Here is a 12,525-nt window from a genome sequence, read left to right on the forward strand (position 1 = left end):
AAGTAACAGGATGGTGCTACAGCAACATCTTAATGATCTGATTAGTATAGACCTTGATTCAGACTGACATGAGTTTAGGTGATTGCCTATGTAAGGGCAAAAGGAGGGGCTGAGGTTCCGAGATTCTGAACCCGTTCAATAAAGGTTGCCGTATCGTGACGATTTTGGTATCAGCGGACCGAGAATGGCGAGTGTAATATGTACGAGTGTTTTCGTCATGTTCGAGTGATGAATTCACTATGAAATGGGGGATTCCGTTCTGAACCCTCGGGTTCCATTTTGTGTACGGCAGCCATTTTGTGGTTGCCCTCACATAGGCCGATGACCACGGCCAAACGAGTCTTTGAGCACACGTACATCTTAGCTGACTTCTGAATGACCCGAGCAAACTGACCCTCTTGCCCGAAGCCAAACTTGTTAAGTCAGTTCTTTTCCCAGTAGCTAATCAAGATTAAAGATCAAGGCACAGGATATCATAAACCTTTATTGGACACAACTATGTCTTATCTTACTCACACCTGTCTCTACTCCTTTCTTTATGGCCTGTTTACGATGGGAATGTGCCCGTTTTTATTATGGGTTAGTTCGACCTGTCCTATGAAGAATGTTAGGTTTGACCAATACATGATGGTGGGCTGGGCAATGAAATATGGGTTTGTCTTGCAATGCTTTTTGTCGTGTACACATAGGATTGGTTGACCGTAAATAAGGAATGTTTGCCTGAAGCACAATATTTGGTATAAAAAGGGATGGCTTGCTTTGTAAAATTGAGCAGTCTCCTGAGAACTCATACCGTGTTGACTTCTAGGACTTCTGTTACTGGCTGCAGCCAATAAAATTTGATCTCTGACGTCACCAAGAAGTATCCCGAGTCTCTGTATGTCAATACAGGTGAATCTGGAGACTTCGGGCGTTTTCCCTGGCGCCGCTGGGTTCTAAAAACCCGGTTCTTCAGGTATGGTCTTTAGTATAGGTTTAGTTTTGCCAAGAATCTACCAAAGGTTTCTCTAGGTTCTAATCAGCTCCATACCTTAGAATGAAGGAGGTCTGGTATCTCTGTCTCGGGTCTCGATTTCCCAACACCCTGCAAGGGGAGTCAGAAACACTGGAGCTGGATTCTCAGCAGAGGAGGGCAGCTTGTTGATCAGTGCGTCAGCTGTAGAGTCGGCTTCCTTCGGCACTTGCTGTAGCGAGCTGCGTCGGGCAAGTAGGTCGTCGAACTGCTCCGAACCACCGTGCTTTGCTATAGCAAGTGAAGGTATATTTATACCATGAAGGTGTTTAGGAATGCCATGTTTGACGTAAAGTCGGGCATATGAACGTCATGAATGAACCCCTAAGGAATAGATGTTCATTGTAAAACTAACTGAGTTCTTGGAGAAATCAATATTCAAGCAAGGGGAAGTCCGTAACGGCATAAGCTGGTTTTCCAAGAAATCGTTGGGCTGCATGGGCTATGCCTGAATAAGGGCTTGATTTCTATGCTTATATAAGGGCAACGTGAATTTTAACTATATAAGGACATGAATCGGGAAAATCCATTCGGAATCTAAAACATCATACAACACCCCAAGTGTTGGCCCTCCAGTCCTGGACCCTTGGTGGTGTTGGTATAGGTGCCCAGATAGCAACAATACAAAAGTTAGGCCTTTAAACATTGTTGGCTATAAACTGCTCTGAGAACCAAAAGGAGACATGAACCAACTGTCTTATCCATCCGCCCAAGGTGCATCGCTGGTCGGTCTGACTTTGCGACAGCTCCTGTTACATTCTTCTCCACAGCAGCAAATCCTGTTCAGCAGTCCTTGCCAAAGGGGTATCCAGCCTTGTGGAACCATCAGCTACAGCCTTCAGCATCGCCCCGATCCTAGAAATCTTACCCCAACTTCGTCCAGCAGCTCCCCGATGACAACGCCTCCTCCTCAGATGCTGCCTGCAACATTGTCCGCTGAACTTCTATCTTCTCAGATAATTTTTCTTCAAAGTTCTTCTAAGTCCGAATGTAAGTGCCTACAGGCCCCAATCCACTTTTTTATATCCAACTCGTACTTCAACTGCCATATTTTTAGACTTTGAGCTGGTTTTGCACTTCGTTTTTTGGCCAGCAGAGGGAGTAAAGTTTTATTCAAACAGCATTGTTAGATTTCTAGTTGGTGAGGCCTTTACCTGCAGAAGTCCAAAGTGTGGATTGAGCCTGCCTGTCTCCTAGGAGATTCTGAAGAGGAAAAGCAGCTCCCTAACCCCCACCCCCTAGCCAGCAGACCATTGGCCATTCAGCTACCAGGCAAGTCTGAGCCCTCCTCTCACACCTGCCCAGGCCCCTGAAGGCCTTTCTGGGTGCACCTCAAATCATTCTCCTCCATCTTGTGAGTTGCAGCCTAACTGTGCCCCAGAATGCAGTGAGCAGAGTCCAGGAAGTGGTAAGGAGGCAGACTAGTGCTGGCTCTTCCCAAAACAAAAGTTGTTTAAAAAACGATTTTCTCTTTCTGTGATTACTGTCTTTGCCTGTGGTTGTTACAGTTTAAAATTGTAGTTTTGACCTGCTTGTGATTGAATATTTTATCACCTGTTTTGTGTTTTAAACTTGTGGTTTTCCCCTGCCCATGATTGCTTCCATTTAACGTGTTGAACTGTGGGATTGAAGTCCAACCTCTGTAGTTTATTGTAGTAACTCCTCCACACAAGAATATATTCAATATCTTCTTTATTTAAGTAATAAGTACAGGAACAGAATAAGGGTGCTGCCAGCTTGAGGTACAATTCAGATCTGAACAGCTTCCTACAGAATACATATAAGATTCTACAGACAACTAACATTCCACATTCCACATCATACATTCCATCCACGCTACAAGACAAAAGATCCAGTCACCACATTTATCCCCCTCATTCCTTGGTGACAATTCTGTTTTCCCTCCAAATTTCTCCTTTGCTCTGTGCTAAGACCTGTATGTTAAAACAGTGCACCCTCAGCCACCATTTTGTGTTCACAAGTCAGTGAAACCAGCCCCCCTGCCTCCCCCCACCCCAGCAACAGGGATATTCTGCATCAGAGGGTGCTTCTGTGAGCTGTTTAAACTGTGTTTGCTAGGGCCGGTGCACTTCGTTTCTTGGCCAGCAGAGGGAGTAAAGTTTTATTCAAACAGTATTGTTAGATTTCAATTTAGTGAGGCCTTTACCTGTAGAAGTCCAAAGTGTAGATTGATCCTGTCTGTCTCCTAGGAGATTCTGCACAGGAAAAGCCGCTCCCCGGCAAGCCACCCCCAGGCCAGCAGACCTTTGGCTATTCAGCTACCAGGCAAGTCTGAGCCCTCCTCTCACACCTGCCCAGGCCCCTTAAGGCCATTCTGGGTGCACCCCAAATCATTCTCCTCCATCTTGTGAGTTGCAGCCTACCTGTGCCCCAGACTGCAGTGAGCAGAGTCCAAGAAGTGGTAAGGAGACAGACTAGTGCTGTCTCTTCCCAAAACAAAAGTTGTTTAAAAACGATTTTCTCTTTCTGTGATTACTGTCTTTGCCTGTGGTTGTTACAGTTTAAAATTGTAGTTTTGACCTGCCTGTGATTGCATATTTTATCACCTGTTTTGTGTTTTAAACTTGTGGTTTCCCCCTGCCCATGATTGCTTCCATTTAACGTGTTGAATTGTTGGATTTGAAGTCCAACCTCTGTAGTTTATTCCTCTCATTCCTTGGTGACAATTCTCTTTTCCCTCCAAATTTCTCCTTTGCTCTGTGCTAAGACCTGTGTGTTAAAACAGTGCACCCCCAGCCACCATTTTGTGTTCACAAGCTAGTGAAACCTGCCCCCCTGCCTCCCCCCCCCCAGCAACAGGGATATTCTACATCAGTGATTCCCAAACTTTTGACTCCTGAGGACCCCCATTGAGTCACCACTGGAAGCCAGGGACCCCCAAGCAACTTGTATGAGTTAAATTTCAAACATTAAAACAGTAATTCGAAAAAAATACACACGTGTGCACACAAAACAAATACTCAAAGTACTAAGGATTTTGGGGCCAGATGGACAACCATTTCATTTAGCGCCTCGCAATTGGCGACACATTGCGAGTGGCAAATTGCGAGTCACTAAATTAAATATACAACAGTGTGTTTAACACTGTTTGGGATTCCCAATTGGGTCGCACATTGTGAGGTTCATTAATATTAATGAGCCTCTTGCAATTTGCGAGCCCATTGGGAATGCCAGCCCTCCCAGCGATGGTGGCCTGCTGGGCTCTGCAGGCCACCATGTCTCGGACTGCTTTTAAATAAAGCAGTTTAAAAAAAATGCAGCCTGTTTATCATGCATTTTTTTAAAAAAAAGAAAATGAAACATTTTTGTTTCATTTTCTAAGGACAGGCAGAGGTCCCTGGGACCACTGCCTGCCCTTAAAAAATAATTTTGCATGCATTTGCAAAGGGGAATGGGTCCCCTGAGGACCCCTTCCCATTTGCGAATGCATTACCATCTACTTGAAGTAGGTGGTAATTGTGACTGTTTTGCGACCGCAAAACATTTGTACATGGTTTTGAGACTCGCTATTTGGAAGGGAATGCCCCTTCCAAATAGCAAGTTGCAAAACCTATTTAGAGAGTCGCAAACAAATTGCGACTCGCTAAATAGGCTATGTACAAGGCCCAATAGGTTTTTGCATGCGCAAACGGGTTCGCGAACCCGTTCGCGCATATAAAAACAGATCGTACATCTGGCCCTTAGTATTTTATATTGAAGTAATAGCCCCTCTGTCACATGTATTTCATTTGTTTTATAGCATCTCTCATACCATTTTAGGGTGTCAGAGCACTTTATATCACACATATATAGAGACATTGAATCATACATGTAAATCAGTGTGTATATAAAATGTTTAAAGAGTGCTTGGTCTGGAAAAGCACAAACTCAGGATTCAGAACATAACACAGTGGCTAGCATTGACTTTAACATTAAAAATGTATTTCCACCCAAATATATCTTTTTAGCAGCATCAGGATATTGAATAACTGGGACAAAATATAAGTTACTAACTGGTACCATGCAGTTTGCAAGCAGCTCTTTGATGACAGTTTATAGGTCCCTCTGCTAGATTAGGATTGTCACTTATGACGTGCACAGTAGCAAAAGAAACTCTGTTACAAAAGCAGTAACCACAAACCTAGGCACATAAAATACTGCTTTTTAAGATGCATGTTACACGTTCTTTGCAATAGGCACATTAACCCTCTGTGCTACATTAGTTAAATCAAAGCTGCCACTGAACAAAACTCTCCTCGGCTCTCCAGCAGGTACATTAATCACTGGCATTCTCTTGACACTTTTATTGTTGCTGGAAAGCTGCTAATTATATTAGAAAAGTTTCTGTGTTTTAAAAACTGTTGCCTACGGACCCCCTGGGAATGTGTCACGGACCCCTGGGGGTCCGCGGACCACAGTTTGGGAAACACTGTTCTACATCATAGGGTGCTTCTGAGAGCTGTTTAAACTGTGTTTGCTAGTGCCTGTGCACTTCGTTTTTTGGCCAGCAGAGGGCATAAAGTTTTATTCAAACAGTATTGTTAGATTTCAAGTTAGTGAGGCCTTTACCTGCAGAAGTACAAAGTGTATATTGAGCCTGTCTGTCTCCTAAGAGATTCTGAACAGGAAAAGCAGCTCCCCAGCCCCCACCCCAGGCCAGCAGACCATTGGCTATTCAGCTACCAGGCAAGCCTGAGCCCTCCTCTCACACCTGCCCAGGCCCCTGAAGGCCTTTCTGGCTGCACCCCAAATCATTCTCCTCCATCTTGTGAGTTACAGCCTACCTGTGCCCCAGAATGCAGTGAGCAGAGTCCAGGAAGTGGTAAGGAAAGAGACTAGTGCTGGCTCTTCCCAAAACAAAAGTTGTTTAAAAAACGATTTTCTCTTTCTGTGATTACTGTCTTTGCCTATGGTTGTTACAGTTTAAAATTGTAGTTTTGACCTGCTTGTGATTGCATATTTTATCACCTGTTATGTGTTTTAAACGTGTGGTTTTCCCCTGCCCATGATTGCTTCCATTTAACGTGTTGAATTGTGGGATTGAAGTCCAACCTCTGTAGTTTATCCCTCTCATTCCTTGGTGACAATGCCGTTTTCCCTCCAAATTTCTCCTTTGCTCTGTGCTAAGACCTGTATGTTAAAACAGTGCACCCCCAGTCACCATTTTGTGCTCACAAGCCAGTGAAACCATCCCCTCTGCCTACCCCCCCCCCCAGCAACAGGGATATTCTACATCAGAGGGGGCTTCTGTGAGCTGTTTAAACTGTGTTTGCTAGGGCCTGTGCACTTCGTTTTTTGGCCAGCAGAGGGAGTAAAGTTTTATTCAAACAGTATTGTTAGATTTCAAGTTAGTGAGGCCTTCAAGTTAGTGAGATTTCAAGTTAGTGCAGAAGTCCAAAGTGTGGATTGAGCCTGTCTGTCTCCTAGGAGATTCTGAACAGGAGAAGCAGCTTCCAACTCCCTGGCCAGCAAACCTTGTCTGAGGTATCTGGGACATTATATGGTCTGCTAGTGGTTGGTACATGTGTACACTGGTGGTTGTATCTGGTGTTTCTATTGAATTAGGGTTAATGTTCTCATTGGTTGGGTATTTGAGGGTTCTTATTGGTTTCTGGGTCAGTGATTCAATCGTTTTAGGGTTGAGACTAGGGCTAGGGTTAGGATTTCTATTGAAAGTAGGAAGTAGGGTGGGGTTAGGGCTTTAATTTTAAGTAGTAACTAGGGCTTCTGGTGTGATTGGGTGCTGGACTAGTTTTGGGACTAAGAGTAGGGTTAGGCTTTCTATTGGTAGTAGGGCTTAGGGCTACCTGTGCCATTGATTGCTTGGACTTTGGTTGGGACTACTGGTAGGGCTAGGGCCTTTATTGGACGTAGAGATCAGGGTTTTTGAACTGATTGGGTGCTTGCATTAGGGCTAAGATTGGCTGTAAGGTCCTGGTCTCCTATTGGTTCTAGATTTTAGGGCTAGTGTTGTGAGTGGATAGTGTTAGGGCTAGGGTTCCCATTGCTGAAGGGGTCACCTGATTACTAGGGCTATAAAAGGCCAGGCTTAGGGCATTTCAGCCCGGGCGTCGAGGCGAAGGGCAGAGAGGACAAGGGCAGTTGCCTGTTTGAGCCTGTTAAGGGCAGAGAAAACAAGGCCCCTTGTACAAAACAATAATCCAAGAATGCTCTAATCAAGCCGCTCTGTTCCTTCCAACACATCTCACACAATGAATTTATAGACCTGGTCATAGCAAGCAGGCCTGCTGGCAGCCTTTCTGACCCCTGTCCGCCACAAACTTTCAAGCCAAATCTTTTAACAACCTGTGTTGCCACTCCAGTAAGAAGAATCATCAACGATTCCTTAACTACTGGAATATTTCCAGAAGAATTCAAAAAGTCATACATACGCCCTTTACTGTAGAAAACAAACTTGGACCCGCTGAACCCTGACAACTACAGACCCATTACAAATGGACCTTTCCTGGGCAAACTGATAGAAAGAGCAGTGTTCACCCAGGAGTCACAATTCATTGAAGAGAATGGCATACTTTCAGACTTCCAAACAGGATTCAGTCCGGGAAGAGGCACTAAATCTGCCCTCCTTGCCATCTGGGATGACCTAAAGAATACAGTTGACCGCACCTGTGTTGCTGCGCTAATTCTCTTGGACCTCTCAGCTGCCTTTGACACGGTTGTCCATGACACTCTGAAACAAAGACTTTATGAAGCCGGCATAGAGGGAACTGCTCTAGACTAGATCGCGTCCTACCTTTGAAACAGAACTAATGTCATCCATACCCCACCTTTCTTGTCCAAACCGTACTCCACAAAAGCAGGGGACCCTCAAGGTTCAATCATCTCGTCCATGCTTTTCAACATCTACATGAAGTCATTACCAGTACTGATCAATATATTTCACTTCACATGCTATAACTCTGCAGATGACACGCAAATACTCCTTCAACTGGAATGCCCCAAAGACATTGGAAAATCACCAATTTTCAGCTGTCTCAGAGCCATGGATCAGTGGATGACTTGGAGTCATCTTAAATTGAATGCTTCAAAAACTGAAATACTCACGTGTGGCGATTGGAAACATTACAACCCGCTTGCCGCATGGCCTGATGAACTGGGGTCACTGCCTAAAGTATCGAAGGAAGTAAGAAACCTCTGAATGACCATGGACTCCAAGTTGTCGATGAATGCCCAAGTGGATAAACTAGCAAGATCAAGCTTTGCTACTATAAAAACGCTGGGACAAATTTTCCCTCATTTGGGATTTCCACACAAGGTCCAAGCTACTATCTCCCTTGTTCTGTCCAAACTCGATTACGCCAATAGCCTCTACCACGGATCACCTTTAACAACCATGAAAAGACTACAACGGATTCAGAACTCGGCCGCCAGACTACTCTTGCATATCAAACCGCGAGACCACATCTCCCCTGCCTTGAAAGCCCTGCATTTGTTACTGGTTGTCAGAAGATCCATGTTCAAGCTGCTTTGTATCACCCACAAAGCAATACATGGAAAAAGACCACTCTTCATCAGGAATAAAATCACCAAACACATTCAACAAAGGAACCTCCGCTCTAAAGGAGCATCTCGCCTCAAAATCCCACCATACAAGAAAAAAACCATAGGTGGCACATCCTTCTCTGTTCAAGCAGCCAAACTATGGAACTCACTATAGATATGTACCTATCTTTGTGTATTACTTTGTATAAACATGTAAAATAACTTTATGTTAAGAGAAAAAATAATAATAATAATAAATAAATAAAAATCATCTTTGGTTTACATGTACATACTTCCATTGTGCATCTATGCACCTTCCATGTACTTGGATCTGTCTGTCTGTTACTTTTTTCCTGAACAAACCTATCCAATGCACTACCCTATTTCTCATCCTGTGCCTCTATCAATATCTTTAATCTACATATACTTACCTCCTTTATGCATCTATATACTTTCAATGTACTTATGGATCCATATATGTATCACTTTCTTCTAATTTAGCATTTCCAATGCACTACCCTATTTCTCAGCCTATACTTCACTCAATATATCTTCTAGCCCAACCTTCTGACTCATCTCAAACTTCTTTCTACTACTCCTTCCAATGCACTACCCTATCTCTCATCCTATACATTTATCAATACATCCTCTACATCCACTCTCTCATTTATCTCAAACCCCATACCACTACTATGATCACCAAAATAACCCTTTCCAGACTCTCTCCTACTCTACCCCTTCTTGCATCATGTGACACCTCTTTTTACTATACCGATCCCATAAAACAAACCTTTCTACACTCTTCCCTCTGCCTCCTCCCCTCTAAAACTCCTTTTTACTCATCCAAAAGCCTCCTCCTACTGCTAAGACCTAAAAAAAAAGAAAATCCTTCACTCTTTTATCCCTCCACTGTACTTTTCAATCAAAATTAACAGACTAACATGTTCACTTCTCAAATTCCATATTCAACTATACTAATATGCTACCCAAATAACGGAATAACATATCCACTACTCAAATTACTTCATATTTATACTATATTAATTTTCAACACTAATACTTAATGGGTCCCGGAGTGGCGTGCTACTCGCCAGAAAAGCGGTTCAACAGCCATCAGGGGTAACAAGTGCTATATGAATGAATCTTTTTTCCCCTTATATCCCTCTGCTATCCTTCTCACTCCAAGTAACTGACTGATATCCACCACTGAAATTACTTCATATTTCACTATATGAATTCACCACTAGTCCTTTATAGGCTTCCTGAATAGCGTGCGTCAACAAGCGCTATATAAATATAAAGCTTTGTTGTCCTCGTCTATCCTTCTGCTATCATTCCAAATTCAAATAACTAACTAACCTATCCACCACTTAAAATGTACTTGCATGTTTCACTATACTAATTCAACACTAATCCTATGGGTCCCGGAGTAGCGCGCTACTTGCCGAAAAAGCGCTTTGAGGCCTCGTCACGGGTAGTAAGCTCTATATAAATGCAATTACAATACAATACAATACAATTGTTCTGTCAATTTGTTTGCATTTTTACTTTAATCCAAGAATGCCAAGAGGTGATGACTGGGAGCTGACCTTAAGATGTAGAGAAAGTGGATGGATTCTAACTACAGAGAAACTATTATGCAGGGACTTAACCAGGAGCAGTATTGAACTATTGACCTGACTAACGTATATTTTCACTAAAACAGCCAAAAACAACCATACTCAGGAATCTTAACTATCATTAGAGCTATAATCTTTGGAATATTTCAATATCAAATATTTATTGACCACCCAACACTTTGAGAACAATATATCTGAACTTTAGCTAACTACAATTCGTGTTGCTACATGACCCAACCTTGATCAACCTGAACAATAACAAAGTTTAGCGGTCCCCTACAAGTTTAACAAAGTTTACCTGTCCCCTACAAGTCCATAAACACTTAGGATTTGTTACTTAAGCTACTAGTCTGCATTATTCTAAATTACTCACCTCTTTTCAGTCCACAAGGATAGGCCGTCCTCTTTGAGTCTTGGTTCCCATAGAAGTAGATAGGCATCTTCTGGATGCTGCTGACAGCACTTCAGGATTTTATTTCTTCTAAACGGAGCAAGACCTGTTGAACATAAAAAATAGAAATTAACAGTTCTATTGAGAGTTTGGCATACAGGATACAGGGTCAAAACATGGTGGATATCGAGTCTACAATATTTTCAAGTGCTATAGGGTGTATTGCACTTGTAATACTGTGGACGGAACATCCACCATGTTTGTGACATAGCCAGTCTGCAAAACTTTAAATAACCCCAAGGTCTTAGTCTACTCTAGGTGAACTATCTTGTTTTAGAAGACCAAGAGTTGCTGGAGTGCAATTACCAAAATGGCAAACAAGTAACACTCCCAGCGCTCCTCCAGAATTATCATCCAAACATTAAATACCAATTTTATCAAATTTCCTCCCACTCCTCACATGAATCATCGTTTAGCATTTATTAATGCAAGCTACATGTTTTAAGTGTGATGTCCATTTACCTATTTATGCATCTCTTTTTCTAAGGCAACCTACGTACATAAGCAGTGCAGTTGTTTGAGTTTTCACTGACAGGTGAGCATGGGATTGAAAGGTTAGGCAGGGGAGGCAGGCAACTTCTTTTTTCGGGACATGGTGGTGTCTACTGCAAAATTATATACCATTGTTCATTCCAAACTCTATGGTGAATTAGTGTTCTTTCTTTGTCACCTTCCACTACTCAATCACAAAGCCATGGATCATATAGTCACATCTAAAAAAGTTTATTTAGGAAATAGAATAAATCAGGCCTTCGACTCTCACAAAGAGCTCTACAAGATCGTGAAGGAATTCACCAACCCCCCTCCTGCCAACTAACTCATAACACTTCCTAGGAGTGGTTTGACTCTCTCTCATCCTTTTTTGTAAATAAGATAAATGACATTCACAAACTCTTTCCCCAACCAACTGATATACCACCAACACAGAGACACACTGAGAACCCGCCCTCGCACGCAAACTCAGAGAATTTCACGCAGTCACAGCTCAAGAAGTATCTTCCACTATAGCAATCAAAATGGGAATGGACACTGGTGTCTACTATAACCATTGGTTATATTTGAAAACGCTCATAGACGCTGTGATTTTGACGATGCGGTGTATCTTATTGTCCGCCCCTTATCTAGCGTCATGGCATAGTCATCGGGTAATCGAATGACGTGCTATATGCCTGCCTCACCCGAGGCAACCTCTGGTAAATGTAGAAGTGTCCAGAAATTACAGGGACAGCAACAGAGGAATGATACGTAGGGCAGTCAAGAGGATTATTAAAAAACAGTGTCACACCAAAACCAAAATTTATTTTAAAGAGGTGGGCACTGGTAGTTAAAAAATGCTGCGGTATATTGGATAATCGAGTTACTGGATTACCATATGTCTCTATAGGTAGGTCGACATGTTTCAGCTCTCCTGGGCCCAGCAGGGTCTGTGGAGCTTTCGTCAGGACAATACAAAAAAAGGAAGGGGATGGTACTCACACAACTTGTGTAGTTTTCAATTATTGTATGAGACTCTCATACTGAAATTCCTGCATTATGGGAACAGAATCAACATTATACTTATCAAGAGAAAGTTACAATTGCATATAGCACACATACAAACAATCTTTGTAATTCGCGAAAAAATAAACGATCATTGTAATTCGCGAACACTTATTTTTGGCGTGCTAAACACTGTGAGCACTGGAGCAAAAAATGGAGCTTAGAAGAGAAGGGTAAATCGGTCCAAGTCTGTACACTGTCAGTCACAATTGGGCAAAATACAAAGGGTGCCTTATGATCACAGGGACAATAATCATTTAACAGAGCGTGCATTGCTCGCTGTGTGTATCTTTAGCGCAAGTTTCAATATTACATATGTCAGTATGGCTCATCTGTGACTATGCAAATCATTTCTTGTTCACATTGTATCAACAAACGCTAATCGCGCAAAGTGCAGTATC

Source organism: Lissotriton helveticus, chromosome 8 (genome assembly GCF_964261635.1).
Source record: "Lissotriton helveticus chromosome 8, aLisHel1.1, whole genome shotgun sequence".
NCBI lineage: Eukaryota > Metazoa > Chordata > Amphibia > Caudata > Salamandridae > Lissotriton > Lissotriton helveticus.